Source organism: Melitaea cinxia, chromosome Z, assembly GCF_905220565.1.
Source record: "Melitaea cinxia chromosome Z, ilMelCinx1.1, whole genome shotgun sequence".
Lineage (NCBI taxonomy): Eukaryota > Metazoa > Arthropoda > Insecta > Lepidoptera > Nymphalidae > Melitaea > Melitaea cinxia.
In genome coordinates, this window is record NC_059424.1 from 19040021 (window position 1) to 19055523 (window position 15503).

The 15503-nt window shown below is 30.0% G+C and overlaps 1 protein-coding gene across 1 annotated transcript in view; it reads right to left on the reverse strand.

Annotated features, from left to right (window-relative positions):
- Positions 1-15503, reverse strand: part of LOC123668608 (gamma-aminobutyric acid receptor subunit beta-like) — a 92190-nt gene that overhangs the window by 48521 nt on the left and 28166 nt on the right. The window lies entirely within an intron of this gene.

Consider the following 15503-nt stretch of genomic DNA (forward strand, 5'->3'; position numbering starts at 1 on the left):
AATCATTATATATATTAGTAATTGTGCCCACGACTTCGTTTGCGTGGAATATAACTATATAAAATAAAACTAGCTTAAGTTACTCCTTATTACATCAGCTATCTGCCAATAAAAGTCTCGTCAAAACCGGCCAAACCGTTTCAGAGATTAGCCGGGAAAACAGACAGACAGACATACAGACAAAAATTGTAAAAAATGTTATTTTAATATATGTACCGTGTATACATCCATATGCATTTAGTGAAAAGCGGTTCTTTTAATATTACATACAGACACTCCAATTTTCTTTATTTGTATGATAAAATTACTTCAAGAGAACTTCGACGGGTGCAAAGTAAAATAAGTTAACTACAATTTTAAGATTTTTTTTTATTTCAGTAACTAACTAAAAACTTTATATTTTAAAACATGGAAAAATAAAAAATACAAATATCGCCTCATTTCTTGTACTTTTGTCAAGTAAAAGAAGACAACTACTGCTGTTTTGTAAAATTACACGACGTACATGCGTTCAACTACCGCCTGGCAGCTTTTACGCAGTCCGCGCGGAGAACGCACGTTCATTCCTATTGTGACATCAGTCAGATGGCGTGTGCTTCGCCGGCCGGTAACAATATTTGTTTGTTTTGTCTTTTTAAGTATTAAGGTTTGTGTGAAAGTGTTATCATAATAGTAAACAATTTAAATACATCACAATAGACATAGAAAGACGTTTTTGGAATTTTTTGGAATTGGCAAAGTCACACTTTTTATACTTACTGAAATATATGAAACATACTTTATTATATCCAGATTTTTAAATTCCTATGTAGAAACGACCAAGTGGTAGTTAATTCAGTTGTCATATTTTTAAGCACAATGTAGAGGCAGACATTTCAACAAATTTGGTTTGAAATTGACAAAATGGTAGCACTTTTTTCTATTATGCGCTAACCTGAAAATTAGCTGTTAACTAACTAACTCTTTTACTTTGCACCCGTCGACTTATTTCTTACCGGGTTCGGAAAGACCTAACCTAACCTAACCTAACAGTTTTAAGCAAAACTGGAAGAATCATTTTTACGACTAATATTTCCACTACCCAACATCGTGTTCTAGCTGTAAACCGCACTACACGATGAAGGTTGAGGTTTTTTTTAATGTGGTTATTTTCTTCGGTCCTTAGTTCATTTTCTGCAAAGTTTTGTCTATAGATATATTTTACTTTGCTGCCACTTTTTTCAAATATATAGTTTCCATAAACCCAATCACTTAAAAGTTCTCAATGGCAAAAGTTTGTATACTTTAAGCTAGAGTAGAAAAAATACGTCTGTGGTGAACGATAAGGTTGTCCATCTGTCAACATTTTACTTATTCATTCAATATATCACATGGAACTGTGTATTAATTTAACGCCAAAAACATATTATTTTGTAAAAAAAAAAATATAGATACTGTGATTAAACAAAAAATTATGTGGTGTCATGGGACACCAGGTAGGAACGAAGTTCCTTCGGATAGTATGAAAGCAACACAATTTGAAAAAAATGTTGAATTTTTATATACATCTTCTAGTTCTTGCTTTTTTTTTAATTTTGTTGATTGGTTTTTAATTAAGTACATAAAAGTATTTAGGAAATTTAGTATTTTAGAAAATAACAAATACCGTAAAATAAAATAAATCAAACAAAATAATAATAATAATTCAAACTGTTAAGTAAAATAAAAAAACATATGTCTTTATTTATTTTTGTCGATAGTATAAAATTACACAAATAATTTTAAAAAAGTTTACTAGTAATATTTTAGTTTTACCAACGTCATGTTTTACAGTCGTGCGACTGATATTACGTCACTTCCGTTACATATTTTTCTTAAGGTTTTAGTATCACATTTTTTTCAGTTCGGTCGCCAGCCAAATGTTAAGCCTGCCATAAGGAACGTCGTTCCAAAAGATAATAATTTCGATTGTACATAGATTTTGAATTATATCATATTGTTACTCTTAGTTATTTCTTATTCTACTTAGATTGCTCATACTCGACGTGAGCACTGCATATTTGGCTATCTAGTAAGTCAGATTTGTCGATTATACTTCTAATTTTAGACCAACGTTGGTTGTGTCAGAAAGAGAGATATAATTATTAGATTTTTTTTAATTTACACTGCAATTAGCTCAAAATCATTTTTCCACCTGCTACGAAAACGAATGCCTACGCTACAGCTACGCTAGACAGTTCATCTCATTTTAACTTTACGTGTGTTACTTCAAGCATTTGTGATGAGAATTCACACAATAAAACAACGGAATTTAAAACATAAGCTCACTGGGACGAAGTCGGCACTCCCTTGAACGTAAGCATTATTCTTTTTCATTGTTAGCCCTGCTTCATATGTGATAGAGCATCATATTATACCCTCCGCATTCAGAAATGCTATTTTTAGCCGACTCGTTAAATCAATTTAGAACAAAATTAAGTATTATACTGTTAAGTTACTTCAATTTACGCGTTTTTTAATTTTAATTAATATTTACTAATTATCCTAAACCGTAGACAAAATTTTATAAATCTGAATGGTCTTTGTTTTACAAAAGGACTTAATAAATGTATATATGACAACCAGGTGACTCTGCAAACGTAATTTTCCATATATTTTACTAACCTTCTCAACTCCCCCCCCCCATAACTTAGGGGTTTGAAAAATAAATGTTGTTCGATTCTCAGATCTACCCGATATGCACAAAAAAATTTCATGGGAATCGGTCAAGCCGTTTCAGAGGAGTTTAACTACAAACACCGCGACACGAGAATTTTATATATTAGATAATTAACATAAAGATGTAGAGAACGAAATGAAAATAAATATCAACACTCAATATCTGCCTCCTCTTTCAACCTTATAGTAAACATTAAAAAGCGGCAAAGGTATGTGCAGATCAGTAAAATTACCTTTATCATATCATACAACAATAATATAACTAATGTAAATATTTTTTTTTAAATTAAAGTACATATACATAATTCTTATATAGCTGTTACTCCCAGACTTAGGTCTTAAAAATCGAATCCAAAACACTGGAATGGGGATCAGGATCACTGCCAACTGACCCGGCTCGCTGACTGGCTCGACTATTCAGTTCTAAGTTTCGTCCGCTTCTTTTAGTTAAAACTAGGTCGGCAAACAATCATACGGCTCGCCTGATGGTAAACGATAGCCGTAGCTTATAGACGATAGCCGTACCTTATAGCCAGCAACACCAGAAGCATCGCAAGCGCGTTGTCAACTCTACCCCCGACCTCAAGAGGCTCTGGTTGCTTTACTCACCAACGTACACTATTCGACAGGAATTTTACTTAGCTGTGATCGTCTGTAAGTTCGAGCTGCTACAGAATTCGAGTAACATATTTTCTTCGGTGGCACGAAAAATTAGAAAAAAAAAATCACAGATAAATATAAAACAATTCCGATTAATAGTAATAAATGTCAATCAAGTCAAAGAATAAAAACTATCGTTATTATAATTTATTTACTAACAAGCTGTACCCGCAACTTCGTCCGCGTTGAATGTAACAGAAAAGTTATTATTCAGTTCGCAGAGTAAAACCAAAAACAAAATAAATATTTTTTAAAATAAATGCAGCCTAAGTTACTCTTTGCTATATCAGTTATCTGCTAGTGGAAGTCCCGACAAAATCGTTCTAGCTATTTCAGAGATTAACCGGAACAAATAGACAGACAGACAGACAAAAATTAAACAAAAATGGTATCTGGTATATTTATCGTATATGCATTTACTAAAAAGCGGTTATTTTAATATCACAAACAGACACTATAATTTTATTTATTTGTATAGACTAGCCGACTTGACCGACTACCTGTTTTGCAAGCTGTCAAACGATATGAATTTGAAATATATTTTACTTCTACGTGACTTTGGCGAAATCATTTGTGCTCATTTTACACTATTGACAACCATTAATCATTCATTACTATTTAGGGAAATTTCTCTAAATTTCTCTGCAATTTTCCATAAAAACGTTCAATAAAGTAATAATTAATAATAAAATAATCAGCTAGAATTGGTCTCGCCGTTCCGGAATTTAATCACAAGACAATATGAAATTAATTTTATTGATATAGAAGATTAAAAAATCATTTAAACGAAGTCGGTATACTATTATTGTAAAAATGTATTTTTTTCGCTTCCGTTATTGGATAAAACTAAAATCTAAATTGTAACACTTTAGAATAGATATATATTATAGAATATATATTCTTCAAAGGTGCAAAGGGATCAAAGCTAAGCTTTCACCTTGAACTAGAGCTTATAATTTCACTCGTGATTATCGCTGTGTTCAGGTCAAGGGTATTAATTACTCAAGTGTGTGAAACGGATATATGATCTTTATTACATCTTCTTGCAAAAATACTGATACTACCTAAGGTTTTTTATTAATTAAATAACATCATATATATATAAAAGTGTTATTAGAGTCCCTGTATTACACACGAGACATAACAAAAGAAAAAAAAATGCGCAGTCTTCATATTAACCATAATTAAAATTTAAAATATTATTATAATTACAATTTGTAAAATGACGATTAAAATTGCTTTTAAAGCCTACATGAATAAAAAATCAATCGATATTGATTTCATTTTAGTTCAAATATTGTGTTAGCTTTTTGAGTTTTGTCATATCTAATATTCATAATATGTTGTTGATTTGGCTCAACTTACATAAATACCCGCTCGTTAAGAGGGTATTCTTTCCTTGACCGAATTTTATCGAGAACAATTTACCAGTAAGAACTACGAAGTGAACAATTTGGTGGCTATAAAAAATATTTTTTAACGAAAACTGTTGAATATTTATTACCACCAACTTTGAATATGAGGAGATTCTAATACATGGTAATTAACAGTTAATTATTCTAAATACTTTTGATAAGCAGTATTACGTTCTTGTAAGTTTAGTATATAATGCGACTCAGTTTAGGTGGTGTTATATGTTACGATTCTCACTATTTCTTTGTCTAACATTTTCTTCTCTCCTATTATATTATATGTTAAATACCAATCTATTCATATAAAATCATTTGATGTTCGTTTGTCTCGTTAAAACTCGCGAATGGCTGGAATATAATATACATAAATAAATAAATTTTAGTTTCCCACACACTAATAAAACTGGTTATTTACGATGAATTAGTAGTAAGACAATTTCTAGCAAGCGCATCATCGTGCTTATTATTGCTAAGCGTCATCTTTGCTTTCTATTAGGTTAGGTTGTCGTTAAGCTCAAGCCTTTTTTACATAAAAAAGCTCTACAGAATTCAGCGTGACTCATTAATTTTATAAATTATTTTTATATTAAAATGTCTTAAAATATAAATAAGAAATAAAGCTTTCAATTGTTATTTGTTGTAGTTATCTTAATTAAAATGCTATTTAAGCTGTCAGCGAATATTAAATATAGTATTTTACAGTTACGAAATTATTTTAAGTCTGTAAAATTAATTACTTTGCGAGCCTTGTCATTTGGTAAATTCTTAAATCGGTTAAAACCATTATTAAATTTAAAGAAGCATCGTTTATTTTTAAAAGTTCAATACAGTAAATGTTAAATTAAATTAACGTCATACGTGATTAAATAAAAAAAGAAGGGTGAAAAAAAATATTTATTTGCAATAATCGTAATTTTACGAACAGATATTTGCTTCGAAATTTAAATAATTTTCCTGTGTGAGTTATGATAGGAATTTAGTATCAGTGCGATTTTTATTTATTTTTATTTCGTTCACCTCGTTGGTGGAATATATTGAGTAACTTGTATATTTGTGGAAAAATACTCTGAATTGTGTTTCACAGTAGAATCACAGGTTGGATTAAGTTTCAATCATTTAACTTCATCTGATAGAAGAATCCTTCGAAGTAATTCATATGTTGCTACATTTGTAGCAAATTAAACATAATAAATAATAAATACACACACGATCGTCTGCTCCTAAAGTAAGCAAGTCAATGCCTGTGTTACAGGTAACAGCCGACTGGTATAGCCACATTTTTTTTTTCGATAAACATACTCATAAATAATACATATATAAATTTATAAATAAATATTTATATTACACCCAGACTCGGGGTAGGAATCGAACCCACAACCCTCGGAGCAGAAAGCAGGGTCACTATAAACTGCGCCAACGGGCTAGCCAAAAATAAATATTTATCAACGCAAATATTTTATATATGTGTATAAAAACATATGTCATAAATAAATAATTATAAACTCATAATCTATACATAATTATAATAAAATTGTAGAAAAGTCAAAACTGTACATTAAATATTTTTTTAAAAAGAATATTTGGGGTGTGATCTACAATCGATACCGAAGCAAAAATAAATATTTTTAGAATTTTTGTCCGTTTGTCTGTATGTATGTCCGGGATAAATTCAAAAAGTACTGCATGGATTTACTTCAAATTTGGCACGAATACTATTAAGAAGTCGGGTCAACATATAGGCTACATAATATCACGCTATCACCTACGGGGAACGAGTAGTGAACCTTTATTTCTTCAAAGCATTCTGTAACAATGTCTAATCTAACGACGCATATTTGAATGTTATTGTTATTATGTTAATAACCATGCTGTAAGCTAGCTTCACACTATAAATAAAGACATTCTGTAGTATATTTAGTATCAGCATTGCACCCGTGCGAAGCCGGGGTGGGTCGCTAGTTTGTAATAGCTTCGATGAACTCAGTACATATTTGAAGTGAAACATTTATACTGTTGTTAGTCTTATACATTCTACCAGTTTGGAAAAAGTAACACGAAAGGAACAAAATTTTCCAAGTTTCCGACTGCGAAAAGTAAACATCTCATTTCGGGTTATAGTATTCGCATGTATAGTAAAATCTCACAAACGATTTAGCAATTGCAAGTGCTTATTAAAAATAATTTATAGTTGATAAAGCTTATTATTCGGTGCAGGATTTGATTGGTGATAAAAATGTGTGGACTTAGTGACGCTGTAAATATATACAAGAATAATTTTATAAGATACTAGCTGACCTAGCGAAATTATTTTTACTTAAATATAATAATTAAATATATCAAAATAAAATATACCTTATATTTCAAGTTGAATCAAACTGCATACGGTATGCAAATTTAATTAAAATCGGTTTAGTAGTTTAGAAGTCCATCGCGGACAAACAACGTGACACGTAATTTATATATATGAAAAAGATTATTACCTGTTTACTTACCTTACCTGTTTGTTTATTTAAACGCACTAATCTTAGGAACTACTGGTCCAAATTGAAAAATTCTTTCTTTGTTGGATAGTCCATTTCCAAAGGAAGGCTATAAGCTATATAACAATGCGAGTGAAACCACGTGGAAAGTTAGTATTATATAAAAGGTAAACTCTAAGAGTTTACCAAGAGTAGTCACTTATTTCAAAGCTAGATACAGGTCCTAAGTATGGTATTTTAATGTGTCTGACAAAGCATTAAAAGTCTAAGCATAATGTGCATCTTATAGTATAGTATCCTTATCAAAAATAATATTGCAAAGTACCTGAACCTTGAACTTTGTAACAACGTATTTGTTTTTCTTCGAATATATCTATTTTTTCTTTTATAGAAATCTTGTCCTAATCATCAAATCATCATCCTAATCTAATCACAAAATAATTAATTATTTAATTTAATGCAGTCATTCGAGTTGAACGCATATGTTGATACATTCTGCTATTTATCATTATTCACATAGCTGATATAGATTATAGACCGAAGAACTCATCGAGATCAATTTTAAAAAGTTATTTAAAGAATAATTTTAACTTGATCTTATATAATTTTCTAGAAAGACATTTTTTATGTTTACGTCAAAGCAATTATAAGAGGGTGGTATCTTCAGGGCTCGGATTAACCTAACGAAGTGGGCAACTGTTTCTACCCAGTGACGCTAAGGGACCTCGTTTGACGAGAAAAATACAAAGAAATAATCTGATCGAAGTTTCAAGTGGACAAAGTGCCCTTCAGTAGCTCGTTTCAATTTTCTTTATTTATTATATTACCGTCTTATTTTTTACTGCCTTTTGTATACATAGTACTGGAATTATACAGTCAACCTCTGTTAAGTGTTAAAATGAAATTAGGCTACAATCAATAATAAAACAGATCTATACTAATATTATAAAGAGATAAAGTTTATAACTTTGTTTGTATGTAGGGGGTAATCTTCGCAAATACTGATCCAATCATGAAAATTCTTTCACTAACAGAAAGCTACACTATTCAGGAGTGACATAGGCTATATTTTATTGTAATTGAACAAAAAATTCAGTAAATAAGTAAAAGATTAAAATATAATATCAAAATGATAAATAAACTAGCGTCATCTATCGCTATTAGAAAACAATTTATTAGTCTTTCGACTTATTAATTTAGTCTTATTTTAGTCTATTGACGACGTTTTCTCGATTTTTGATAGATGACGTTGGAGCAACATATTATTTATTTAAGTGCTATATAATTTCTTCTTTAAAGTATGTTATTTGGTTAATATAATAATAATTAACGCCCAACCAAGTGAGCACGGGTCGGCTAGTCAATAATAAAACAAAGTCGCTTCCCGCTGTCTGTATTCTTAGACCTTCAAAACTGCGCAACGGATTTCGATGCGGTTTTCTTTAGTAAGTAGAGTGATTCCAGAGGAAGGTTTATATGTAATACACTCATAATATAGTTGAGAAACACAGATAGTTTTGCCGTGCGAAGCCAGAGCGGGTCGCTAGTTATATTTATAGCTAACGTAAGAGACTATAATAGCATCTCGGTATAACATAATTTTACGACATGCAGCCCAAATAACAACAATTTTATGAGTTACTTAATGTATCAATTTATATATTTACTATTTTTTCCATTATTTTTCTTTTATTATAATTATCTGTTTATTGTTGTTTGTTCGCAATAATTTTGGAGTTTATTGTGACGTTTCAAGTTACAAATGTATATTAATCAAAGGACCTGTAATGCTTGTACGTAGTACGACTCCTGTCACATTGTATTAAGTATTACAGATCATTTTTCATTTAAAGTTAAATTCGTAAATATATTGTTAATGATTAACATCCGATAATACGCTTAAATAATAATAATTCAATGATAATTTTAAAATCAAAATGCATAGAATCTCTCGAAGTAATTTAAAACTTTTATTTTTAAACCTGCAATCGTCGCACGGGTGACAATAGTCCGAACGTCGAATCGCTTTTCTTTTGTCTTGATTTTTACGTTGCTAGTGCTAACAAGCCAAAATTTTAAACGAGTATTTCGTCACCTCACTAGTCGGTATGCATTGATGTGGAATTAAGACAACACGTTATGTCATCCATGTTATTGAAAAAGATTTTTAGAGTAAAAACTTCGTTAGCCGCGTTGGGTTCTTTTCGGTAGGGGTGCGCGTCACTGACATGCTCATTACGACACATGCAGCGGCCTGTGCTGTGGGTGTTGGGTGCTGTTTAGGTGGCTGAAATATCGTGCATTCGCGTCACTGACATGCAAACTAAAAGTTTTCACTTCAGTCTGCAGTCTCTATAACTGCCATTTTTTTTATACAACTAGGTCGGCAAAGGAGCGTACGGCTCACCTGATGGTAAGCGATTATCGTAGCTTATAGACGCCTGCAATATCGTAAATATCGCAAGCGGACTACTGACTCTACTGCCAATCCGCGTCTCAGTAGTTCTGGTCACCTTACTCACCATAGGATCACAATACTGCTTGAATGCAGTATTATTAAGTTGTGGTCTCCTGTAAGGTCGAGGTACATCCTCAGTTAGGCCCAGATTTTGTACAGGATATTTTCTTCCGTAACTTACCTCAGTTGGTTGTTTAAAATCGAAGTGATAAATAAATTTTAATATACTTATATACACTTAAGAATTGTTAATTTTAAAAATGTCATAATACATTAATTTTACTATATTATACCACCCATATTACTAATAATTAAAAAACAAAATGATAATATGTAAAACAAAAATTAATAACATTAAAATATTATTAATTAAACTTATAAAATAAAATTGAAACCCACTTTATTGGTGACAATATCGAAGTTATACAACATCGTACAATTTATAATACATTAAAATATATGTCAATGACAATTATCGAGCTTTTAATTATTAATTTGTCACGTACTCTAAAGCGCTTATTCACAATATTTTATTATAATATATTAAAAAACAATGTGTGAACTCTTTAATTTATCGGTCATATTGCGCTAGTTGCGCAACTGCGACAACTTTATCAGAATAAGCTCATTTCGATGAAAAGGAGCCTACTTAATTCTTTAAAATAAAAAATAAAAACAACTGGCATAGTAGCATGATACAATATAATTATATCCAATTATATAAAATAAAATAAAGGAACGAATAATCTTCTTAGCACCTAATCTTCTTTTTTAATAACGTCTACAACTATGACGTTATTATGACTGTGTTAATAAATAATTGGAGACTGTTTTTATAACACTTAATAAAAATTAAGTTATCTTATTGACTAATTATTTTCAGTCTAGACAACACAGACATTTTGTGCCTAGCGAATCCTGCATTTTAAAAACATATTAGGTAGTATAGTCATAATTATGATATATTGTATAGTATTAAATAAATTACGAATAAATATCTTTTTAACGTGACATTGGCGAAATCATCTGTGTTTTTTTAGTACTGTTTGAAGTTTTTAATCCAAACGAACGAATTTATACAATACAAGTATACAAAACAGCATAGTAATAAATTATATAAAAACGAGTAATTAAAAATGAAATGACAATGCAAAAGAATACAATAAAATTCTAAAACCGATACTTCTATTTTTAAAAATCGTTTGTTATTTTTCTCTATAGAATGAACAACTAATCACCGACTACGCTTGACAATTTGTTATTGTAGACTTTTAATTTAAAAATATACATATGTAATTTGATATTTTTTACTTTTATTATTTTCGAATTCATATGATATTATTCATTTTATATATTTACTAGCGGCCTGCCCTGACTTTGCACGGTTGCAAAAACTATCAGTGTTTCTGTACTATATTATAAATATATTATACATATAAACCTTTCTCTGGAATCACTCTATTTACTAAAGAAAAACGCATCAAAATTCGCTGCGTAGTTTAAAAGATCTAAGCATACAGACAGCGGGAAGTAACTTCGTTTTATACTATAATTATAATTTGTCAGTTTAATATATATGTTTTTTATATATGTAATTGAGTAAATAAATACATAAACGCTTTACACTCAAAAGCCTCCCGAATGATTCACTGCTATTTCGGGGGTCCGGAAACACGCAATACGCAAGCACAAACGCCTAGACCATGATAAACATTTGTATAGTCAAAACGACCGCTAGCACAAAAGCCAGTACTGTCACAGCAGCGCCAACGGTCATCGAATTGAGATGGAAAATGAAATGTTGACTTTTTTTAATTTTTTAGTTTTTACTCATTTAATTTCATTAAAGTTTACTGAAATAGTCGGTACTCCGTTTCGTATAGAAAGAAAATTATATTTTTGTAAGATAATTACTAATAATAAAATTATACAAAATCGTTTGCTAAAACTAATTAATGTAACAAAAATCACAAGTTCATAAAAAGCGTCGTACAATAATATATCAAATAACAAGAAAGAAGTTGCACTTTTGCCTTATTACTTTCATTTACGATTATGTGATGTATATTATTTATTTATTTATCATGGCTATGAGCAATCAAATTTTTTAGTAGAAATTGTTTAACCTATGGAGACTTAATAAATCTTAATAGTCTTATTTTACTTGCGTTGAGCACTAAACCAGAGTCATTCGAATTGCATCTCGATATAAAACCAAAAACAGATTACTGATTATATCAACATTGAGGCTCGAGCGATGCAAGCAAAATAAATCCAGACTCGCAAAAAGTATTGAAAATGGATAAAGAGATGACTTCGTTCGACAGTTTAGCGATTATTCATGGGCTATTTAAATTTTGTCGAGTTTCTTCGGGATAGACTTTCAAAGAACTAATCTTCGTTCAGTTTCAAGACCATTTCAACCGCGTTTAGTTCCACTTCAGAAAATTGAATTTTATCCTTAAATTGACTGAGCTTATCAGGCCTTGAATTAATAATATGTACAATCTTATGATTCTTTTCTAATATGTAAATTTTGATTTCCGTACTTGATTTGATGATTTTGGTATTAAAAGCTAATTTTTGGATCAAATTGTTTATTTAGTATGGAACTGGTTTAGGTATTTAAGGGGTATAAAGTTTCACCTTTATCTAAATTCAGTCATCAATTATTCCAGGTTCATTTTTCTGGACAGTATAATAGCACTAATATATTATATTTTAAAATGACTTTTGTGGGCTATACCTGGAATATGTGTATTTTAAGTACGTCCATAGATGTGTTGTAATCACAAGCCCATTTGACTTTCAGTACCATAGTTTAGTACGACCAGTTGAAAATTGTCACGCATTCGAACAAAAACAAGTACATTTTATATCTAGATCGGCAATATGCAAAACCCTGGCACGTTGCCTGCAAAATGTTAAAAGGACGGATAAAACTAACGGTTAAAGTTTCGCGTAATGAGTATGAAATATGATATTCAGGCTTATATCAAGCATTCGCTATGGGTAAATAATGATTTACATAAGTGTTATGTAACGAAATGTAAAGTATATGCAAACTGTACATTAATTATTGAAATAGGGTGCAAACAAAACTTACAAACATAAATATTTACAAACGTTCCGTGTAAATCTCGCTAAAGAGTCTCCAAGTAATATTGTGATTTTATCAAGTTGCTCTGATTTGTAAATGCCAAGCTGAATAAATACTAAATGCACTTTTGTAATCGTTTAGTACTGTTGACAACCTTAACTACCATATAGTCCTTTGAATATTTCAGAGCTATTACAAAATTATTTTCATTTGATAGAAAATGTAAAGCATTAATACAAAGTAAAAAAATCAATTTTTTAATCACATATGTTATCACATTTACAAATAAATGAGAAATTTCATATGTTGTTGTTTCAAAGTAGATTCGAAATGTCTGAATAATTCAACTTGATTCAACAATTTACATGTAAACTAGAATTTATTGATGAAATTTCTACAAAGGAAATCGATTAGTTTTGGCGTTGCTATTAAATTTTTCACAATTATTAAAATATATTCAGAAAATAATTAACTATCAACTGATAAAATTATTTGAAAAATGTTATTTTGAAAACATATTTAAGTTTAGAAAAATTAGGAAATCAACTATTTATTTAGTACTTGCTCTCGCCAACATCCACAAAACGATTTCATCAGTCGCTTTCTTACGCGTGTAAAAAAAGTTTTGAAAAAGTAACAATATGCTGTAGGCGTTTTTTTATTAAATCACCTGTTACTAATGTTTTTTTTTTTGTGATTAATTGTTTGGATTTCTGATATTTATTGTTTGTCTGTTTATTGTCTGCTTTTTATGGTGTTAATTTTTTTAGTCTTTACAAATCATGTATTACGGAACGATTTATCGAAAAAATTAACAATTTTAATTAAACTTCATAACCCTTAAATTATAATTTTAGGAGTAATAAAAATAACCCACACTTAAACCATCTCTCTTAAATCTTACCCAAGATTACATTTTCCGTCAAAGCAATTCAACTTTGAAATAAGCGCAGATAAATCTAAATGACTCGTAGACTATCTAATGATTCGTAGAATATCTAGTGACTTGTAGACTATCTAATGACTCGTAGACTGTCTAATGACTCATAGATTATCTAATGACTCGTAGACTATCTAATGACTCTTAGATTATCTAATGACTCGTAGACTATCTAATAACCCATAGATTATCTAATGAGTCGTAGACTATCTAATGACTCATAGATTATCTAATGACTCGTAGACTACCTAATGATTCGCAGACTATCTAATGACTCGTTGACTATCTAATGACTCGTAGACTCTGCTGGTTACAAAAAAATTGGTTCATTTTCTTCCAAGGAATCAGTTTTACGATTCAATGAATAAATTTTTACCGCCATTATTGCCATCATTGTAATGATATATACTATAACTAGCTGAGCCTGCAACTTCGTCCACGTTTTAGGTATTCACATATTCAACGTGATTCTTTAAGTTGGCATAACTTTTTTATTTGTGAACCGATTTACACGAAACATATATTAAATACTAAGTGAAGCTTACCACAATATGTACGTGAAAACTATATTTAAATCGGATATGCTATTTCTGAGATAAGCGTGCAAAAACGAACAGACAGACAGACAAAAGACAAAAATTTTACCAGTCATTATTTGCATTGATAAAGTTCCCAACAATATTTTAGTTACATTTTTATTATATGTATTGATTGTCAGTGAATAATAATTTTTATAGTCATTATTTTTATATTATAATCGTGCTGCATCTTTTTCATTCTCGATTGTCATCACTTTACTTACACATATATAATAAAGAATACACCAGACTAAGAGGAGCCTTATGTTCAAAAGTTTCAGTACAAACCGTTTGTCTAGTTTATTAGTTCTACTTTTTTGAGTTACGATATCCGAAATTTGTGAGCTAAACAATCAATCATTTAAAATATATTGTTTCTGCCAAAAAAGAACGAAAGATATGTAATTATATGTTAACGAAATACAACCGAGTGCACACTTTGTTTTCTATATCCTTTTTCCCCTAGTGCTGAATTTCTGTATAAAAAGTGGCATGTCTTATTTCCTAGTACGAACTAATATTAATTAATTTAATAAATCTTTATTCATTATATGAAACTATATGCGACTAAGACGATATAGACAGAAAAATTAATAAAAAAACGTAACTTAAGAATGATTACAGGACATAGTCCCGATTTTTTTTTTTTTTGTTCGATAATTATGTTATTTTAAAGAATTCAACGTTTTAAGTTCTATTATATACTTCTCGTATTGACTTTCATTTTACACTACCAACGACTATATTCAAATTTTATAATTCGAAATCGCCATAACTTGAAGTCGGTTATTACTTGTTCCGCACTTTACTAACGACGAACCTAATAAAAATATATAAAAGTTTGATTTTGTTCCGTTGAAGTTTTGTTGTGTTTCACGACGTTTGTTTAACATGTTATAGTGGATTAACTCAAAAGAACTAGAAGCTACATTCGCTTTGTGGGACTCTGAACACTTGTATAAATTTGTCGCTAACTTGTTAACTTGATCAATGTTGGTAATGAAATGAGTTTTAATAAAACCACAGTACAAGAAACGGTACTAAAGAGTTATCGCGACTGTAATTTTATTAACTTCATTTATTTTGTTATTTCTGTGAATAAAACGATGTAATGTTAAGTTTGATAACTGTACGGAAACTTCGCCATGAAATAGTTAATTAGATTATCGCTTCAGCCT